We start from the raw sequence: 22,970 nt of genomic DNA, 5'->3' as shown, positions 1-22,970 counted from the left end.
ATCAGGAAACATCAGAAATAATATATGAAATCACTGAAAACAATGAAAAATCAAAACCATCAATCGAAGAACCACCAGCCTTAGAATTAAAATAACTACCAAACCATCTCGAATACGCCTTTCTAGAAAAAGATTCTCAACTCCCAGTAATTATTTCATCTCACCTTTCCAAAGAAGAGAAAGACGAACTTCTTAAGGTTCTCAAAAACCATAAGAAGGCCATCGCATGGAAGATCATGGATATCAAGGGCATCAGTCCCTCCTTTTGTACTCACAAAATCCTCATGGAAGAAGAATACAAATCCGTGGTCCAACATCAAAGACGTCTCAATCCCAACATGCAAGATGTGGTGAAGAAGGAAGTAATCAAACTGCTTGATGCCGGATTAATCTACCCGATCTCGGATTCACCTTGAGTAAGTCCCGTTCAAGTAGTACCCAAGAACGAGAAGGACGAGCTGATACCAATGAGAACCATCACAGGCTGGCGAGTTTGCATTGATTACCGGAAGCTTAATGACGCCACAAGAAAAGATCATTTTCCACTTCCTTTCATCGATCAAATGCTTGAACGATAATCTGGAAAAATGTTATACTGTTTTCTTGATGGATTCTTCGGATACTTTCAGATTCCCATTGCTCCTGAAGATCAGAAGAAAACCACCTTTACATGTCCGTATGGAACCTTCGCTTACCGAAGAATGCCATTTGGACTATGTAATGCTCCGGCCACCTTCCAACGTTACATGGTGGCCATCTTTCATGAAATGATCGAACACTCTATGGAAGTCTTCATGGACGACTTCTCAGTATTTGGAGACTCCTTCGATCATTGTCTAAAAAACCTAGACAAAATGTTGGCTAGGTGTGAAGAAGTAAACTTAGTACTCAACTGGGAAAAATGCCATTTTATGGTCAAAGAAGGAATCGTTCTAGGTCACAAGATATCCTAAGCAGGACTAGAAGTTGATAGAGCCAAAATAGAAACAATATCCAAACTTCCACCACCAACTTCAGTCAGAGCCATTAGAAGTTTTCTAGGTCACGCAGGATTCTACCGTCGTTTCATAAAAGACTTTTCCAAAATTTCTAGACATATGACCAAACTTTTAGAGAAAGACGCACCATTCGTCTTCTCTGAAGAATGTGTTGAATCATTCAACATATTAACAGAAAAACTTGTCAACGCACCAATCATGACTACACCCGATTGGACCCTTCTATTCGAAATCATGTGCGATGCAAGTGACTTTACAGTTGGAGCCGTACTAGGACAATGCAAAGAAAAACATTTTCACCCAATTTACTATGCAAGTAAAAATCTTAATGATGCATAAGAAAACTACACCACAACAGAAAAAGAGTTATTAGCAGTAGTTTTCGCTTTTGAAAAGTTTAGATCCTAGCTAGTTCTTTCCAAAACCATAGTTTACACCGACCATGCCTCCATACGTTACCTTTTCAACAAACAAGATGCCAAACCCAGACTTATCCGATGGATCCTACTACTCAAAGAATTTAACATTGAAGTTAAAAACAAAAGGGGAGCAGAGAATGTCGCCGCAGACCACCTTTCGCGCTTAGAATGCCTAGCTCCTGAAGAACTTCACAAAGAAATTATCAGGCTTTCGTCTCTTTCCTCTATGACGGCTTGGATGTGCATGAGAATTTCATGTGGGAAATTATCAACGATAATTTCTCACATGAAATTCTCATGCACATCCAATCCGTCATAGAGGAAAGAGACGAAAGCCCTTGGTATGCCAACTTCACAAACTACCTAGCTTGTAGAATCATAAGAAAAGGGCTTACTCATCAACAACGAAAGAAATTCTTCTCCGACCTCAAGTTTTACTTCTGGGAAGATCCATACTTATTTAGGATAGGCGCTGATCAAGTTATTCGTAGGTGCGTATCAGGCAAGGAGGCTTTAGACATCCTCAAACACTGCCATGAAGGACCAACTGGTGGACACCACGGTACCGCCACTACGGTCATAAAAGTGTTTGATGCAGGATTTTTTTGGCCCACCATATACAAAGATACACATACTTTGATCCAAGCATGCGATGCTTGTCAAAGAGCCGGGAACATCTCATCCAAAAATGAGATGGCTCAAAAGGGCATTCAAATTTGTAAGATCTTTGATGTATGTGGAATAGATTTCATGGGCCCATTTCCTAACTCATTCGGAAATAAATACATCCTTGTAGCAGTCGATTACGTATCTAAATGGGTAGAGGCACAAGCTCTTCCCACTAACGACGCTCGAGTAGTTGTAAGATTTCTGAAAAGATTATTTTCACGATTCGGCACTCCCAAGACCCTAATCAGCGACAGAGGTACCCACTTCTGTAACACTCTAATAAACAAGGTCTTAGCACGATATGGGGTTCACCACCGACTGGCAACACAATATCACCCTCAAACCAATGGGCAATTAGAGGTCTCGAATCGAGGAATAAAAAGGATTTTAGAAAGGACCAAAGGAATGAGTCGCAAAAATTGGACAGAAAAGTTAGATGACGCTTTGTGGGCCCTCAGGACGGCTTACAAAACCCCCATAGGAACAACACCATTCAAACTTGTTTATGGGAAGGCATGTTATCTACCCGTAGAACTAACACACAAAGCGTATTGGGATCTGAGAGCAGTGAATTTTGATCTAATGTCCGCCAGTAAAAACCAAGAAGATCAAATTCACGAGCTCGAAGAACTAAGAGCACTGGCGTATGAAAATTCCTGGTCTTACAAAGAAAAGACTAAACGTTTACACGACGCCCATTTAAAAGAAAACAAGAAATTTAAAGTTGGCGACCGTGTACTGTTATATAACACACGTTTACGTCTTTTCCCAGGAAAGTTGAAATCTCGTTGGACAGGTCCACACATAGTTGAATCAGTTTTTGACTATGGGGCAGTCAAGATTTCAAATTCTGAAGGCCAGAAGTTCAAAGTTAATGGACATCGATTGAAACCATACATCGATGGACCATTCGAGTCCGTCTCGGAGGTACTAATCCTCCACCCAGATCAATGAACAATTTGGAAGTAGGGTCTGGCCAAGACCCTGATTAAACTAGGCATTGAAATAAGGTTAAAAATATATAATAAATAAAATAATAATAATAATAATAATAATAATAATAATAATAATTTTAAGTATTATTATGCTTGTTGGTCGTATGCAGTTTTTGTATAGGTACACTACAGGAAATTGGATGAACAACAGGGGACGCTCTGTCAAAATTTCGTTGGCCCGTAGGGAAGTTCCTTTCCATTTTACCCTCCATACTTCATATGAATCTTATTATTAATCTTTTTATGAATCTTTTCACATTGAGGACAATGTGAGGTTCAAGTGTGGGGAGGGGAATTACTTGACCAATTGCTTGCTCAACTAATTATAAGATTCTCTAATAACAAAATTTTTTGTAGCAAACAAAGACTATTTTTGACAAAACCAAAAGAAAATCCAAGAGAATTTTTTACAAATAACCAACTACAAATCTACTATAACCAATAAAGTGAAAAAGTAAAAAGAAGTTTTGTAATAATGAGAACAAATTTATGCAAAATATGGCGTTTATACCCAATTCCTCCGTTACTGTGAGATAAACCTCATGCCATATAAATATTTTTTCGGAAGCATTGAGTGAGTCATATGATTCGTGTGATTTAGAACTTGTCGCAATTATTCATTTCAAGACCCCACAAAGCGTTGTATAAGGAAGAATGTAATATTGTCACAATCCTCTCAAATCATTCCCCAAATTACAAAACCCAAAAACCTAAACCAAAACCTTACCACGTTATCCATCTCACCGGTAAAATACGACACTGGTCTTTTACCGGCAGACCCTAAAGAACTGGAAATGCATTCGTTCGATTTCAATTTCCTTTGCTGCATACATTTAGCAAAACCTAGGTTGCCTCCAGAACTTAGGGAGATAATTTTTTTTCTTTAGCAATGAGGTGAGGAAAAAGTGGTGCCAAGACGAACAAAGGCCACCATTGGAGTTTCCAACAGCGCAATGAAAATAAATGCAAAAAGATATGAACGATGCTTAGGCTGCAGAAACTGGTCCCACGAAGGAAGATGTAGAAAAAGTCAAACTCAGTCTCACATGAATATACCGAACTAATGAGGGTGGGGGCTATTAGGCTCAAAGCCGAACGATCCATTAGAGTTGGGAGTTACGTTCAAAGCAGGATTGAGGAGAATTGATCCACATCCTCGACAAAGCTTGTCTTGACAATCTGACCTTAAAAGAGTCACTAGGTTTGTTTAAAAAAAAAGTTTAGCAATCGGGAGAAAGGAGCTAACCGTTGAAGACATCTTAAGACTCCCGAAAATCAGCAGAAGTTGTATTTACCATCATCATTAACCTAATCCCTTGAACCACCACAAAATAACAAAATCCCTACTCACACAAAACCAACCCAATTACCATCTGATTTATGCAACCCTTCACAAGGGTGGAGATTTTAACTTGTTACAAGCCTATTTATCACATGTTACATTTTGACTAAGAGTGTTCAAATACATACATCACAGGTATGATCAGATATAAAACCGAGTGTGAGTGAACATTGTGAGAACGTGACGTTTTGCATAAACAGAAACTCATAAAAACAAATCACCTTTTTATATATCACTACATATATTCCTATGATTTAAGGTTGGCTATTTTGTTCCCATTTTCTTGGAACTCTTTTGGGATGTTTAAGCTATAGTCCTAACTTGCTACTTTTAGAGAATATTCATAAGTAGCTTGCTTGAGGAAAAGCAAGGTTCAAGTGTGGGAATGTTTGATGTATATAAAAATATACGTCTTTTTAGCATCAAATAATCTCTAACAACTGCAAATTCTATCGTATAATATTGTTAAAATAACTACTTATTATGTTAAAATGTATTTTCAGGTGAAACCAAGCCCCAAACGAAGAAACAAGCGAAAAGATGAAGAAAAACAGAAGAAAACACAAGAAAAACAAAGAAACACGCCCCCATGCCTCAAGAAACACGCCCCCATGCTTCTGAACACAAGAAAAGACAAAATCTGGAAGCAAAAGCACGGGGCCGTGCCTCTCAACCACGGGGCCGTGGACATCTACACAGAAAAGACAAAAAGAATTAGCACATGTCACTAAAAAGTACGGGGCCGTGCATCAGTAAGCACGGGGCCGTGGACATCTACACAGAAAGACAAAAAGAATTAGCACATGTCACTAAAAAGCACGGGGCTGTGCATCAGTAAACACGTGGCCGTGGTCACCTTTCAGAAAAGATAAATCAAATCTGACACATGTCATAAAAATCACGGGGGCATGCCTACTAAGCACGGGGTCGTGCTTCACACTTCAGATTGCCTATAAATAGTGGCTCATGTTACACTCATTTGGTGTGCCTTGAAAAGATTTCTATCCGATTCTCTCTTATAAAAACACATACTAACACTCACATAGAAGGTTTAGTGAAGAGTTTGAAGGCTTGGAGATCATCACCATCAACCATCATCATCAACCATCATCACCATCATTAAGAAGGAAGATTCATCTACATTTGGTTAGATCATTCCAAGTTTAATCATGTATTTGTTATCATCATTCATCTTAATGTTTATCATCATGCTCATTATGAGCTAAACTCCTTTTCCATCTAAAATCTATGAAGAAGCTTTGTTTTACTTGATAATTATATAAAACATGTGGTGTAGTCTAGTAAAGTACATGGTTATATTACAATTATCTTTTGATGAGAAATGTTTCACCATCTTAAATCACTAATTCAAAGTTGGTGGTTGTCAATTCTATTGGCAATCGTTCATGATCGATTCGTGTTCTTGAAAGATAGAAATACTTTGATACATTATCGAAACAGGGATCCTTATATTGTACTTAGAAATGATGAGATATAAGTTATGATGTATTTCTCTAAGTCTTGGTAATCTGAAAATGGCTTTGCCTAGGATATCATGCTAGTTAAAGAAATCATATGTTAATGGAATGTGTAATTATAACCTACATAAATCAACCAAGGGGAGGTTGTGTGACTAAACTACAACCACCCGAAGTTGTTAGAATTGGTATTTGGGAAATCAAAGTCAATCATAATCTTTCTACTTTACGAAACTACTTGTCAACTTAAATTGACATCATTTAGATGGCATGCCATTAGGAAATGGTGGACTTTAAAATGCGCATGTTATCTCCTTAGTGCCAAAGATGCTCACTTAAGGTTTAAGGAGCTATCTATCATATATTGCTATGGCAAGTTTATCACATGTTTAAATATTAATTATCAATGCTAAAATGAAGTGGATTATTGATCTTAGATGGTAACCTTCGCATAATTGAACAACTCGTTTAGAATCTCTTGTCTTGGTCACCTATATATTATATATAAGTATTTATATTTTATAAAAAGTTCAAAAATTAACCCCAAAATGATTAAAACCTCCGATTAAAGTAAAACAACGATTTATCATTAGAAACATTTGTGTCCACGGATCGATACTTGGTTCTTACCAATACTATTCTACATATATGATAGGAACACTTGCCTATTTTGTGTGTGTTTAGTATTTGTAGAAATCACTTTTATAAATTAAAACACGATCTTGTGCAAAAGCAAATCATTCCAACCTATTATATTTTACATTCCGCACGCGCACGCACATCATCCAGCTCAAAGGCCATGGTCACTTTGTTAGCCGAAGGAAATAAGCCAGATTTGGAAGATGACCAATTTGTTGAGCTGATCAATCCTCTAACCTTTGCTGGGATAACATTTATGAATGAAGAGCAACCCTCGTCCAGCTCTGCTGCTGAGACACATCAAACCATCTCAGACATTCCTGAGGTACACAAACTTTGCACTCAAGCTTTTATTGATAAGGTTAGAACAATAGAACTCATAATGATGCCCTGATAGATGAAAATCTTGTTCTTAGATGTCAAAATGATGATTACAAGAAATCTGAAACGATATATACCGCTAGGATTAAGACTCATAATATTGATATGGCTAAACTAAACGAAAAACTATTTCTGATGTGTGTATAACGATGCTCTCACAACTAACCTTTAAATTTATTAAACGAAAATCCTAAAGAAGCCACACAAAACCGGCAAGTGTACCGATCACTAATAGTATAGCACTAAGGAAGTCCGAGGGTTGAACACAAGGACACGTGAAAACGTATCTAATACTTAACCCTAAATAAGACTCACCTAATAATAATATATTTTTAAATTGATTTTTATATTATTAAGTAATTAACCTAACTTAAATTAACTTAAAAGACTTAAATTAAGACACTAGACGAAACTGTGAAAATACGATTTATCAATGGGAAAACGTCTACCTAGGTAAGAATCCTATTGAAGGCATAGTAAGCTATTGGATTGTAGAATCTCACGACACCGGTTTCTAAGGAATGACACAACTAAGGTTTACTCAGGAAGCTAGATTACCTCTCGGTCTCACTAACAAACCCTAACCTACACTTAGTTGATTTTAAGAACAAACCGGGTGGTGATGAATTTTAAAGTGCTCTAATGCCGACTCTCCTCTTGGTTTCACCGACACACTACCCTAATGGAGATGAATACTACACAACCAAGGATAGAGGAACAATTTATTTTAACTTGAACTAGGTCAACTAATCGCTCACAAGCCCGAACTCGACAAAAACCGAACCCACTCTCGCGCGATCCTAATCCTAACAAGTAAAAGCTATGAGACAAGTTTACTTCTTGTCACCTCTCGGTCTCTAAGAAGGTGTCTACCCGCTGATTATATTCAATTAATACACTCACTTAAACCCTACGGTTGTACTTCCCGTAAACAAACCCTAAACACCAAGTAAAGAGTTCTAACAACCAACAATCAATCAAAACTCATTCAATTAATCAAAGCAAGAGGTATATGAGTGTAATTAACAAATTCACAGCCACTAAACACAACCTAATTCAATGTTAAAACAAACTTTACATTAACAAATCAAGCCATGATCATCAACAATCCAAACTACTTGCTAAAACCTAACAATATTCATCTAACCTAGGTAGAACTAACTAATTTAGCCTAATATGATTTTTGGACAGCAGCTTATATTCAAATTAAACATCATAAACATCAATATAAACATAAGAAAACTTATTCAATGATCAAGAACAATCAAACACAAGTCAAACTTCAAATTACTTGCAAAACAATCCAACAAAAAAGCTTAAACTTAACTAGTTAGGGTTCTTGAACAAGAGACAAAGTTTATGAATGAATTACTTAAGGTTTATGGCTGAGATTATGAGTTTAGATGATGCCTAGCAGCTACACACAACTCTCCTTGATGTTCTTCTTCTCTTCCAGCCGTCACAACCACCAAGAGCAGCCGCCACTTCTTTTCTTTCTTCCTTCTCCTTGCTGTCGATCGGAATATACCCTAGAGTTAGGGGTTTCTTATTTTTTTTAATAAATAGAATATGGCATGTAAGGCTTCAAATTAGTGGGCTTGGGTCGGGCCTTGACTTGTAGATTTAAAACTTGACCAATTAAGCCCCTAAAGTCTTCAAATATCACTCTTTTTCCACCAACTTTCATAACCTACAAGTAAACATTCAATCTTTGTAAAAATAAGCATAAACAAGCCATAAAACTTAATAATTAAAATAATTAAGTACTTAAATCATGATAAAACTCTATGGAAAGTAAGTGTATTTTACAACACATCAAACATCCCCACACTTAAGTCTTTTTCGTCCCGGAAAAAGTAATCTACACAGGATCATAACCAAGTGAAAAACAACAATCTATCATATTATTATCATTTTCAAAGCACAAGAAACAGCCTGACATATTGACCGTGATTGCCGAAATTGTTGTCCACTTAAACCTAGCCACCAACCAATCAAGCCCCCCCTTATGCATTAAACATTTAAAGTTCAAAAATTAAGGCTACACTTACCCCATCTCAGACAAAGAGAGCTAGAAAAACTAGAGTCGAAGCAAACTGGTTCGACAAATCACCATAAGCCAAGGACTCGTTGATAGTACTAATTAGATGCACTCGATGAAATTTGGATGGATGAATGGTCATGTGGTGGTCGTACGAGCTATTCCTAAATATTATTGGACTTTGTCCTATAATCTCCTAATTTCATATTTATTGACTAAGAACCTTCGAGCCCCAATAGTGTATCCTTAGAGTCACCAACCCCAAGGTAACACGTAAACTCTAAGTCCCGTCTAGTATGTGCATCATTGGCCTCTTTTTCTAACTTTAAACAATGCTCATTTGGCATTTTACAATACATAACTTTCTTCATAAGTAATTTGCTTGTCTTGAACAACTTTGGATAATACAATACATAACAAACTTTCAAAACATACTTCTCTTTTTTTTTCTTTTTTTTAATCTTTTATATCACCCTAAAGTATATAACTATTCTAAGCTCGTAAAAAGATGGACATGTGGTGTGTGCTGTTTTGAGTGCATTTAATTCTTACCATCTCAAATTTTTCAGATTATGGTAATCCTCCCTAAGCATCGAAATTCGGTTTCATCGTTTTTCTATTATTATATATAAAAACATGCTAAAGAGGACTATCAAAGCTAGTTGGGCCTACCGACACATCCCAAATCTGATATGCAAACCATCCCTTTTATTATTATTATTATTTATTTCAAAAGTATCCTTGAGTTCGTTAGCACATTGGTAATAATATCATTTCCTGCTTAACGTAGAATAAAAACAATTTTCAAGGGACATTTTTTTTAATTTTTTCTACAACTAAGTAAAATAAATTCTCATCCCCACACTTAGAACGAAATCGTCCTCGATGAGAACAAGGAAAAGAAATAAAATAAAAATTGAAAAATAAAATTAAAACTTAAAGCAAAAAGTAAAACTTAAAATAGCAGAAAATAAAATAGAGAACGGTTACTCCCCTGGTTTAGATGCAGATTCTTCATCAGTTGTGTATGAATCAAATGACCGTATAGCATTTCATTCGCGGCCGCAACCTCGGGTGAACCAGTTCCAGAACGCCATCAGAGCTACCATGCGCACAATAATACCTGTAAAAACTCAAACTCGCTCGCATGTAGCGGCGTACAGCACAGAAAACCAAAACATAAGAAATAAACATATTTTTGTGTTTTTGATTTTTTAATTTTTATGATTTTTAAATATTTTTTTTTGATTTTTTAATTTTTTGATTTTTTTTGTATTTTTATGTTTTTATAAATAAAAATAAAACAAATAAAAACAGATAATAAAGAAAATCGTAATACAAACTCCACAACTCGGGCTGTCTCCCGAGTGATGCATCCATCACGTCTACGCTTCGGTGAATGAGTCAAGGTAGAATACCTCGACTGTCTGATCAGTTATCGGCTCGCCTATGTAGTGATTCAATCTATGACCATTCACTTTAAACTTCCCGCTTTGATCTTGTATCTCAATGGTGACATACGGGAAAACTTCAATGACCGTGAACGGTTCTGACCATCGGGATTTCAACTTTCCCGGGAATAACCTCAACCGGGAGTTATACAGTAAGACCTTATCCCCACACTTGAACTGCTTATTACCCTTCAATTTCATATCATGTAGTTCCTTCGTATGCTTCTTATACCTAAATGATTGTGCATATGCATGATCCCTGAGCTCCTCCAACTCATGTAACTGATGGAAACGATTACCCTCTGCGGCGGATAAATCAAGATTAACCCTTTGAAGGGCCCATGAAGCGCGGTGTTTCAATTCAACAGGAAGATGACAGGCCTTCCCATAAATCATCCGAAATGGTGTGGAACCAGTCGGAGTCTTGTATGCTGTACATAAGGCCCACAAAGCGTCATCTAATTTTTCAGACCAATCCCGAAGATTTGAACAAACCGTTTTCTCGAGAATACGTTTGATTCCCTGATTGCTCACTTCTACCTGCCCACTAGTCTGTGGGTGGTAGGCGGTCGCAAGCCGATGGGTGACCCCATAGCGTTGCAACGCCTTATCCATCTGTGAATTGCAGAAATGAGTACCTCGATCACTTATCAAGGGGCTTTCGGGACTCTAAAACGAGCAAATAGACTTTTTAGAAAACGGACTACCACTCGGGCATCATTCGTGAGTAGAGCTTTGGCCTCAACCCACTTTGACACGTAATCGACGGCCACGAGTATGTACTTGTTCCCACGCGAAGATGGAAACGTTCTCATGAAATCAATACCCCAAATATCAAAAACCTCACAAACTTGAATAGCATTTTGGGGCATTTCGTTTCGCGAAGAAATGTTGCCGACACGTTGGCAACGATCACAACTCTTAATGAACAGATGAGCATCCTTAAAGATAGACGGCCAATAAAAACCAGAATCAAAGACTTTCTTTGCCGTAGAACTCACACCGTGGTGACCTCCTGTCGGTCCCACATGACAATGGCTCAGAATTTGCCATCCTTCCTTGACATCTACACACCTCCTAATAAGCTTATCAGCACCGATGCGGAAAAGATACGGGTCATCCCAAAGGTAAAATTTGATGTCAGCAAAGAATTTCTTCTTTTGCTAGTAAGGCATCTTCGGGAGGTATCCGTCAGCAAGATAGTTCGCGAAATCAGCGAACCATGGAAAACCTTCCTCTTGTGCAGTAACAAATATCAGACTCTCCGTCGGAAAACGATCGTCGATCCTGATCCCCAAATCTCCTAAATCAACTCCCTCTAGACATGAAAGATGATCGGCTGCCACATTCTCGGCCCCCTTTTATCACGGATCTCTATATCAAACTCTTGAAGCAACATGATCCATCGAATAAGACGAGGCTTAGCATCCTGCTTGCTGAAGAATATCGAATAGCGGCATGATCTGTCTAAACAATCGTCTTTGACAAAACCAGATAGGACCTAAATTTATCGAAAGCGAACACCACAGCTAAAAGCTCTTTTTCGGTGGTGGTATAGCTTTCCTGTGTGCCATTCAAGGTCCGGCTAGCATAGTAGATCGGATGGAAGTGTTTATCCTTCCGTTGTCCAAGAACCGCTCCGACTGCGAAGTCGCTCGTGTCACACGTTAACTGGAATGGTAACGACCAGTCGGGAGAAACCATGATCGGGGCGTTAACGAGTTTTTCTTTTAGAAGATAAAACGCCTCGATACACTGCTCAGGAAAAACAAATGGATCATCCTTCTCCAAAAGTTTGGTCATGGGTCTCGCGATTTTTGAAAAATCTTTGATGAACCGGCGGTAGAACCCGGCATGACCTAGAAAGCTACGAATGGATCCACAGAAGAAGGCGGGGGAAGATTAGAAATGGTCTCGACCTTTGCCCGGTCAACCTCTATCCCCGCACTTGAGATCCGATGACCCAGAACAATGCCCTCGCGAACCATGAAATGACACTTCTCCCAGTTAAGGAGTAGGTTGGTGTCAACGCAGCGGGACATCATCCTCTCGAGATTAGACAAACAATGATCGAAGGAACTCCCGAATACGGAAAAATCGTCAATGAACACCTCCATGGAGTCCTCGATCATATAATGGAAAATGGCCACCATACACCTCTGGAATGTGGCCGGAGCGTTAAACAGTCCGAACGGCATACGTTTATAGGCAAACTTTCCGTAAGGGCAAGTGAAAGTGGGTTTCTCCTGGACGTCGGGAGCTATAGGAACATGGAAGTACCCGGAGAAACCATCTGAGAAGCAGTAGTACTGCTGACCTGCTAAACGCTCTAGCATCTGATCAATGAAGGGTAAAGGAAAGTGGTCTTTCCTGGTGGCATCGTTCAGTCTGCGATAGTCGATGCAGACTCGCCATCCCGTCACAGTCCTGGTGGGAATAAGCTCGTTCCTCTCATTGGTAACGACAGTCATGCCACCCTTTTTAGGAACCACCTGGACTGGACTCACCCAAGCACTATCAGAAATGGGGAAAATGATCCCCACATCAAGGAGTTTAATGATCTCCTTCTTTACGACCTCTTGCGTTTTCAGATTAAGCCGTCGCAGCGGCTGAACGACAGTTTTGAAATTTTCCTCCATGAGGATTTTATGAGTGCAAAACGAAGGGTTGATACCCTTGATGTTGATAATCTTCCATGCAATAGCCTCTTTGTGCTCTCGTAGCACCCTCAACAACTTCTCCTACTCGGCCTCCGTCAAAGCAGATGCAATGATAACCACCGGCAGCTTCCTCTCCTCATCTAGAAACGCATACTCAAGGTGGGAAGGCAAATCCTTAAGCTCTAAGGAAGAAGGATGACTCTCGACCGAAGGTCGGTCCATAGGATCGCCTCGTACGATCTCAGCAGACACGCCAGATTCAGGGATATGCGACTCGGTGTCGTCATCTAAGGATTGATTAGTCATGGCAACCATCTCAATCTCAGGAATATCCCTATCGAGAATCCGGGTGTCGGAGGCAGATCCTCAACAAATTTCGCTGAGAAACTCCCCGACATGCTCCATGATGGTATCAATGAAGTATAAGGAGTCATCAGCAGACTTGTGGTGTTTCAGTGACTATCGAACGTCAAACGTGACGTTCTTATCCCCAACTCTTAAGATTAATTTACCCTCGCAGACGTCGATCAACGCCTGTGCAGTGGCAAGGAATGGTCGGCCCAAGATAAGTGGGACACTATCGTCATCGTTCATGTCCAGGATGACAAAGTCCACCGGGAAGATGAACTTGTCGACACGAACTAGCATGTTCTCGACCACCCCTTGGGGGTATTTCATAGAATGATCAGCAAGCTGTATACTCATACGGGTAGGCCTTGGTTCGCCTAGACCCAACTTGCGATACACGGAATACGGCATGAGATTAATACTGGCACCAAGATCTGCCAGCGCATGAACAACCGTATTATCACTCAAGATGCAGAGAATCGTGAAACTCTCAGGATCGGACATCTTTTCTGGTAACTTTCTCTGCAAGACTGCAGAGCAACCAGCACTCAGAGGAATGGAGGAGACTTCGGCTAACTTCTCTTTGTTCGAAAGAATATCCTTCAGGAACTTTGCGTATTTGGGCATTTGCGTAAGTGCCTCAAGGAAAGGAATATTAAGATAAAGTTGCTTCAAAATATCAAGAAATTTGGAGTTCTGCTCCTCGTCTCTATCCCTATGAACTCTCCTAGGGTATGGGAGTCTAGGTTTGTAGACTCTCGGTGGTGTGCTGGGTAATGGTTGGTTCTCGGCCTGTGCTGTACTTCCGAGGCTGTGCCTCTGATGCAACTTGGCCGGTGGAGACTCCAACTGAATCTCCTCATCTACCTGCTCCTCTACATCTACCGCAGGTTCGTTAACGACTCCTCTCGTTGCCTCCTGAATTACGGGCTTGCTACGTGCCCCTGCACCGCTCCTCGTCGTCACAGCTTTCCCGAATGCCTTCGGATTTTGTTCGGTATTACTTGGAAGTGTACCTGGCGACCTTTCATTCAGACGACTTGCTATCTCTCTCATCTGCCGCTCAAGATTTTGAATTGACGCTCCTTGATTTCTCATGAATGACTCGTGCTCCCTAAATTTTTCTTGAGTCTCTTTGTGACGGGAGTCCTCTCGAGTCATAAGTTGTGACAGCATCTGTGTCTGCTGTGCCATCATCTCCTCTAACGTGGACTTCTTCTCCCCACTACTCGTTCCCTCACCGGAATCCTGGAATAGGCTCTGACGCTGCTGGAAGCCGGACTGATTTCCATTCCCCTAGTTGGAATTTTGGTTACCTCTCCACCCCGAATTATACGAATTGAAAGAGTTTTGATTTCGGTTTGGATTATTAACGAAGTCGACAGCCTCCTCCTGGAAACCTACGGGGCACTGAACGGTATCATGCCCCCCTCTACAAATCTCGCATAACTTACTTTTCACCTGCAAGTCTTTCACGATCTTTGCCAACGCCTCAACCTGTGCTGCAAGTGCGGTGCTCGTGTTGACCGAATGCATGCCGTGTGATAAGGAGTCGACGGTTTTGGTACTCTTAGCTGGTAGTCGCTGGTATCCACTCATGGCTAAACCGTTAAACAAGGCAATGAACTCATCCGTATCCTTTTTCGTCAATAAGTTACCTCCCGCAGCAGTGTCAAGCATACTTTGAGTCGCGTACGTCACTCCGTTATAGAATTTCTCAACAGCTACCCAGTCTTGTAGGCCGTGGTTCGAACATAAAGCAAGTAGATTTTTAAACCTCTCCCACGCCTCGTAGAAGCTCTCGGTGTCCTCCATCTGGAATGAATGAATCTAGTTGCGCAAACGAGCGGCATAGCCGGAGGATCGTATTTTTCAAGTAATTGGGTCTGCATGGCAGCCCAAGTAGCAATGGATCCCTGTGGGAGGGACTCAATCAACAGACTCGCATGATCAACGAGTGAGAAAGGAAAGATTCAGAGTTTGATGGCGTCTTCGGATACGCCGGCAAGATGAAACGTGTCGCAAATTCGTGTAATGCGAGTGATATGAGCATGTGGGTTCTCATGGAGCAACCCGTGAAATTGAGCAGAATGAGCAATCGTGTTCAGAATATTATATGGAATCTGCCAAGTCGTGAGAACTCCGATAGCTGGTAGAGCAATGTTGGATCTCGCGCCAGCATCGACCGGACGGGCCCGGTCTGCACCTGTCCTCCTCGGTGGTGGATTCGGGTCGCCCATAATCCTATCCCTAATGACGGGTTCAGAAAAAATAGGAGAAGATAATGTATTACTGACGGACGTACATGAACAGGAAAACGGTTTTGTACGACGTCTCTCACGAAGCTCTCTCTCTGGTTCGGAAAATCCTTCGGTTTCTAGTGGTCCTAGAGATCGAGTACGTCGCATACAACTAATAAAATAAATAAAAGAAACTAAAATTAGCTAAACTATTTTAAACTAACAAACAAAGCAAATAAGAAAAACAAGTAGCAAAGAAGGTAAGTCCTAACTCGAGTCGTTCTTAATACACCTCTAACCGTGTCCCCGGTAACGGCGCCAAAAACTTGATGTGTGTATAACGATGCTCTCACAACTAAGCTTTAAATTTATAAAACGAAAATCCTAAAGAAGCCACACAAAACCGGCAAGTGTACCGATCACTGATAGTATAGCACTAAGGAAGTCCGAGGGTCGAACACAAGGACACGTGAAAACGTATCTAATACTTAACCCTAAATAAGACTCACCTAAAAATAATATATTTTTAAATTGATTTTTATATTATTAAATACTTAACCTAACTTACATTAACTTAAAAGACTTAAATTAAGAAAACTAGATGAAACTGTGAAAATATGATTTATTAATGGGAAAAATGTCTACCTAGGTAAGAATCCTATTGAAGGCATAGTAAGCTATTGGATTGTAGAATCTCACGACACCGTTTCCTAAGGAATGACACAACTAAGGTTTACTCAGGAAGCTAGATTACATCTCGGTCTCACTAACAAACCCTAACCTACACTTAGTTGATTTTAAGAACAAACCGGGTGACGAATTGTTAAAGTGCTCTAATGCCGACTCTCCTCTCGGTCTCACCGGCACACTACCCTAATGGAGACGAATACTACGCAACCAAGGATAGAGGAACAATTCATTTTAACTTGAACTAGGTCAACTAATCGCTCATAAGCCCAAACACCACAAGAACCGAACCCGCTCTCGCGCGATCCTTATCCTAACAAGTAAAAGCTATGAGACGAGTTTACTTTCTATCACCTCTAGGTCTCTAAGAAGGTGTCTACACGCTAATTATATTCAATTAATACACTCACTTAAACCCTACGGTTGTACTTCCCGCAAACAAACCATAAACACCAAGTAAAGAGTTCGAACAACCAACAATCAATCAAAACTCATTCAATTAATCAAAGCAAGAGGTATATGAGTGTAATTAACAAATTCGCTGCCACTAAACACAACCTAATTTAATGTTAAAACAAACTTTACATTAACAAATCAAGCCATGATTATCAACAATCCAAACTACTTACTAAAACCTAACAATATTCATCTAACCTAGGTAGAACTAACTAATTTAGCCTAATATGATTTTTGGACAGCAGCTAATATTCAAATTAAACATCATAAACATCAATATAAACATAAGAAAACTCATTCAATGATCAAGAACAATCAAACACAAGTCAAACTTCAAATTACTTGCAAAACAATTCAACAAAAAAGCTTAAACTTAACTAGTTAGGGTTCTTGAACAAGAGACAAAGTTTATGAATGAATTACTTAAGGTTTATGGCTGATATTATGAGTTTATATGATGCCTAGCAGCTGCACACAACTCTCCTTGATGTTCTTCTTCTCTTCCTGCCGTCACAACCACCAAGTGCAGCCACCACTTCTTTTCTTTCTTCCTTCTCCTTGCTGCTGATCGGAATATACCCTAGAGTTAGGTTTTTCTTATTTTTTTAATTAATATAATATGGCATGTAAGGCTTCTAATTAGTAGGCTTGGTTGGGCCTTGACTTGTAGATTTAAAACTTGACCAATTAAGCCCCTAAAGTCTTCAAATATCACTCTTTTTCCACCAACTTTCATAACCTACAAGTAAACATTCAATCTTTGTAAAACTAAGCATAAACAAGCCATAAAACTTAATAATTAAACTAATTAAGTACTTAAATCATGATAAAATTCTATGGAAAGTAAGTGTGTTTTACGACACATCAGTTTCCAACTGATAAACTAGCTGAGCATCATGAAAAATGTGTTGTTGAGTTAAATGCTAAAATTTAGAAGCTAGAATTAGACTTAGCACGGAGAAAAATAGCCGTATAAATATTTGAGTTAGCATCTGATAAACTTAATGGAATCATTGGGCATAGATTGAGGCGAAACAAAAGACATGTATAGGCTATGATAATACAGCTGTTCCACCTCCTTTTTAATGAGAATTATATTAGCCTACCTCACTTTGGTTTCAACACCCCACCAGAGGACGAAATGGTCTATGGTATTGGACATTTGCCAAAACCAAAGACATTTGTTCCTCCTGTCCCCAAAACTTTGGATTCCATTCCTTCATCAGTTGGTTCTAATGATAGTTTATCTTCTTTAGGAGGTCGTGTAGCATGAAGTGGTTGTGTGGTAAAGGGCATGGGTTATGGAGAGAATAATACTTTAAATTCACTTTTTGATTCGAGTGTGAATCTAAAACAATCATTTGATAACTCTGCCTGTAATAATAATATTGAGGAAAACATTTTAAATGTTCATGTAGCATGCAAGAGTGTTGATGTTGGCACATCTCAAAAGGATTTGAATGAAAATGATGATTGTGTTTATGATAGTGATTATGAGACCGTATATGATGAAACGTTCACTAAAAGAAATGTATATGAAAATGTGGTTGATGAGACAAACATGGCTAGTTGTTCATCAAAAGACTATAAAATCGAGGGAAACTATAATAAAAGAAATAGTTTTGAAAATGAAAATGCTAGCACTTTAAGTAAATATGATCCGCCTCACAGAAACTCTTTCTTTCAAACCACTAATCAACATGAACACCCTCAATTTTAAAATCACTTTGACAATAACTACTACGGTTATCATCAACAAAACTATGTTAATTCATTATATTCAGATGTTTTTAATGATAGAGGTTATAGATCAGATAACGTCCATGTTCCTTTCCAAGCATCACCTTTTTCACCACACCATGTATAACATAGTTCTGACGAGTTTCATAGGGACTCTAGAATAAAATGTTGTTTTGTTTGTGGCAATCCTTCTCACCTTGCAAGACATTGCAAGAACTGGTATAGACAACAAAAGGAAATGAACAATTGGTTTAATCAGTTCCGTTCAAAGGCTGTACCAAGCTCAAGAACTGATCATTTTGATAGTTATGCCAGTGAAATGGATGAGAGATCCAACAAAAATAGAAAAAACCAGAAAACCACCTTTTTGGATAACCAAAAAGGAAAGATCAAAAGGGGTTTAAGACTGAAAAGTCAAAGAACCTACAAAAAGAAATATGAAAAGAAATCCAAAAATTGAAAGATTTGAGGACTTTGTTTTAAAACCAAGAAGATGACGGTCCAAAAGTTCTTCCCAAACCAGGAGACCTGCATCTATATGGGTTCCTAAAGAATGTTCTTCTGATTCTGACAAACCCTAACACTTCATAATTCCTTATAAGAAAGATTCTTGGTAATTTTGTGGTTGACTTTCTCGAGACAACTAATTCTCGGGAACCCATGTCAAATTATTTTCTAATGTGTATAGGGTCATTCAAGAAGGTCTGTCAACTATATTTGGTATTTAGATAGTGGTTGCACCCGACACATGACGGGGGACAAGTCCTTACTATTTGACGTTCAACCGTTTGATGGTGGACACGTTTCATTTGCCGGTGATGTGAGAAGAAAAATCACAAAAAGGGGAAGAGTATCAAACGGGATCCTGACGTTTGATTATGCAAATCTTGTGGAATAGCTCAACCACAATCTGCTCAGTGTCTCACAAATTTGTGATTGACAGTACTCCACTCTATTCACATAAAATGAATGTCTGATCTTAAAACCAGGTTTCAAAGTCCCAAAGGAATGGATCTTGATGCGTACTCCAATGCATAATAATGCTTATATATTAGATATTAATAGCTCTCACGTAGGCCGCTTCATGTTTAGTATCTAAGGCCTCAGAGAATTACTCATCCCTATGGCATAAACGTCTTGGCAATGTAAACTTCAAAAATTTAAACAAATTGGTCGAAGGTGAGCATGTGAGGGGATTTCCTGTTAAAACCTTTTCTTGCAGTGAAAAATGTATTTCATGCTCTATATGCAAGCAACATAAGCTCCCTCACAAGACCAAGACGATCAATACCATAGATTCCATTCTTCAACTGTTACATATGGATTTATTTGTTCCTATCCATCCATTGGCAATCGGCCGAAAAGCCCATTGTCTTGTGATTATTGATGATTTCTCTCGTTTTATTTGGACTTTCCTTTTAGGGCACAAGAATGAAACCGCCCAGTTTTTTTATCAAATTCATCACTCTTGTGGAGAAGCAGACAAACAAGAAGGTAAAGTGCATTAGAAGCGACAACGAGACTGATATTTGCAACAAAGTAGTGGATGAATTCTGTCATTCAAATGGAATAGATCGCCAAATTTAGTACTCCATACACTCCATAATAGAATGGAGTAGCTAAACATCGCAATCGAACGTTGATCGAAGCTGCTACAACTATGTTGTCAGACTCCAAACTTCCATTGTTCTTTTGGGGTGAAGCTATCAATGCTACATGCTTCATAAAAAACTGAGTGATCATTAACAAGCGCTTGAAGAAGACTCATTTCGAAGTCTACTACAAGACTAAGACACAAGTCAAATATTTTAAAACATTTGGATGTCCATGAACCTTGCTCCATACAGGTGCTCACCCAGATCCTAAGTTTGCTAAAAAGGCCGATGAGTGTTATTTTGTTGGATATGCTCCCAAAAAAATCGCTTATCATGTTTACAACAAGAAGACTAAAGTGATTGTGGAATCCTTCAATGTTGACTGGCAAGAGCTTAACGCTACTGATGCTCACACGGGACCCAACTTGTTATTTGACTATGACTATTTGTTCAACCATTTACGTGGCATGTCTATTCCACCACCAACTAATACTCAAGTTCCAACTTCTTTGCCCGAACCACTGTTGATACAAACCCTTGTCAACAGCTTGTCTGATTGACGTGAGGTAGAAGACTCACTGAAAAATAAACCGATTACAACTAACTAGATAGCAGTAAGCGTGTGTCGAACACAAGGAACTGAAAATAATTTAACGAGTATTACTGATTCTATAAAAAGAAATCTCTCTCCCTATTTTAGGTTTCCAAGGTTGATAATGTTAATGTTTACATTTGGGATGAACTACATAGACATAGTTCACGAGAATGTGTTTGATTGTGATAAAAGAGGACTAAGTACTTGGATTGAAAAAACGCAAGGTTGTCACTCGATAGTCATTTTTATATATTTAACCCTAATTCCCTTCCAATATATCGCGATTTCCTATGGCACCAAGAACTAATAGTCAATAACACGAATTACACTATACTAACAATTACTAATCAAACTCACAATCGCAATAGCAATACAATCATAATATCAAACTACTATCCCACAAATAACATAAACGATTAACAAATATTCAATTGAAAACCTCACAATTCGGGAGAGAACACAAAGGAATTTAGCCACACATAATTCGGTTCGTCATCACATTAATTAGAGTATGCATATAAATCACAAACAACAAATCAACAATTGGAATCACCAAACTATTGTTCTTGGACCCAAAAATCGCCCCTAGGTCGTTCTCAAATGTTAGATATATGAAAAGACACCAAAAAATGGAATAAAAACAAGGATTTTCGGCAGTTACAGCTCCGCACCGTGGCCCACGGTGCCCACCGTGGGCCATGGTAGCCTCCACGGTGACCAGAACTCACGGTACGGTGAGTTCGGGTCATTTTTTATCAGTTGGACCGTGGACCACGATCCAGACCGTGGGCCACGGTGGAGCTCTTTCTCATTTTCTTGTTTTTTCATATCTTTCTCGTTTCAACTCCGTTTTCTTTGCCGTTTTCACCCATGTTCTCGTGATTTCATCCTCTATCTCCTCATACCTGAAATTATGCAAGTAACCATAGTCAACTAATTCCATGAGATTAATTGGTTAAGCATATGCATTTATATATTTTAGCTCGCTTAACGGCTTTCCTACGGTTCACCCATCACTGATGTCAATCTATTTACTGGACCCTCCAACAAATTCGTATCACATGCAGTCCCTCCTCCAGCAAATAATAATCAAGTTGTCAATATCCCTACTCCTCAACCCGCTAATTCAGCCGATCTAGTAGTCGCTGAAGATACATCTAATTCTGATTCAAATGACTCGTTCATGTCAGCCAACAATGTGGAACAAGTTCTGACAGGTCCTGCAACAAATGTTCAAGCAACACCTAGTGTGGTTGAATCCGTCGCCACACCTCCCTATTCAGACGAAATTGTACAAGTTGTTGCTACTGGTTAACCTGTTGCTGGTAATTCTGACAACACTGCATCAACTCTGGTTACCGTTGTCGTTGTTCCATTTGGTGAGAATCTCTGGGATGAACCAATTGCACAAGAATATTTGGTTGATCAACCTGACACTGTTCAGATAGTCGCTGATGTTCTAATCAATGCTCTTCGCATATTCCATCCCGTTAAGAGTCTAACGGTTGATTTCAAGTGGAACCAGCCACTCAAGGGAAGATATACCCCAGCTACCCATTCATCGGGGACATCCCATTGAAACATCATCGGTTCTCCCTCAGCCAACATCCAAACAAGGAGTAAATCGGGTATTATTGAAAGATGTCTTTTTGCTTGTTTTATTTCACATGTAGAATCGAAGGACTACAAGGTAGCTCTGAAGGAAAACTCGTGGGTTGAAGCGATGCAATATGAATTGTTGCAGTTCAAGAAGCTCAATGTGTGGAGGCCGGTTAAGAAACCAGAGAACAAGAAACCATTTGGGCAAGATGGGTATCCAGGAATAAAAAGGAATATAATGGGGTGATTATAAGAAACAAGGTACCACTGGTAGTTCAAGGTTTCTCTCAGCGTGAAGGTCTTGATTACGATGAGATCTATGCTCTTGTTGCTAAGATCTAGGCAAATCGTCTCCTTATGGCCTATGCATCATACATGAACTTCAAAGCATATTAAATGGATTTGAAGACTGCCTTTCTATATGGGAAAGTGAAAAAAGAAATATATGTCAAGCAACCACCAGGTTTTGAAGATCCTGATCATCCAAAAACATGTTTATCGTCTTGATAAAGCTCTCTATGGCCTTCATCAAACACCTCTAGCTTGGTATGCTACATTAGCATAAAATCTCTTGAAGAATGTCTATAAAAGAGGCTTTATCGATCAAACACTCTTTATCAAGAATGTATAGGACGAT

This window comes from Bidens hawaiensis, unplaced genomic scaffold (genome assembly GCF_021521415.1).
Source record: "Bidens hawaiensis isolate Kalapana, Puna unplaced genomic scaffold, B.hawaiensis_p1.1 tig00009959_1, whole genome shotgun sequence".
NCBI classification, from domain to species: Eukaryota; Viridiplantae; Streptophyta; class Magnoliopsida; order Asterales; family Asteraceae; genus Bidens; species Bidens hawaiensis.
Note: the sequence above shows the minus strand (reverse complement) of the source record.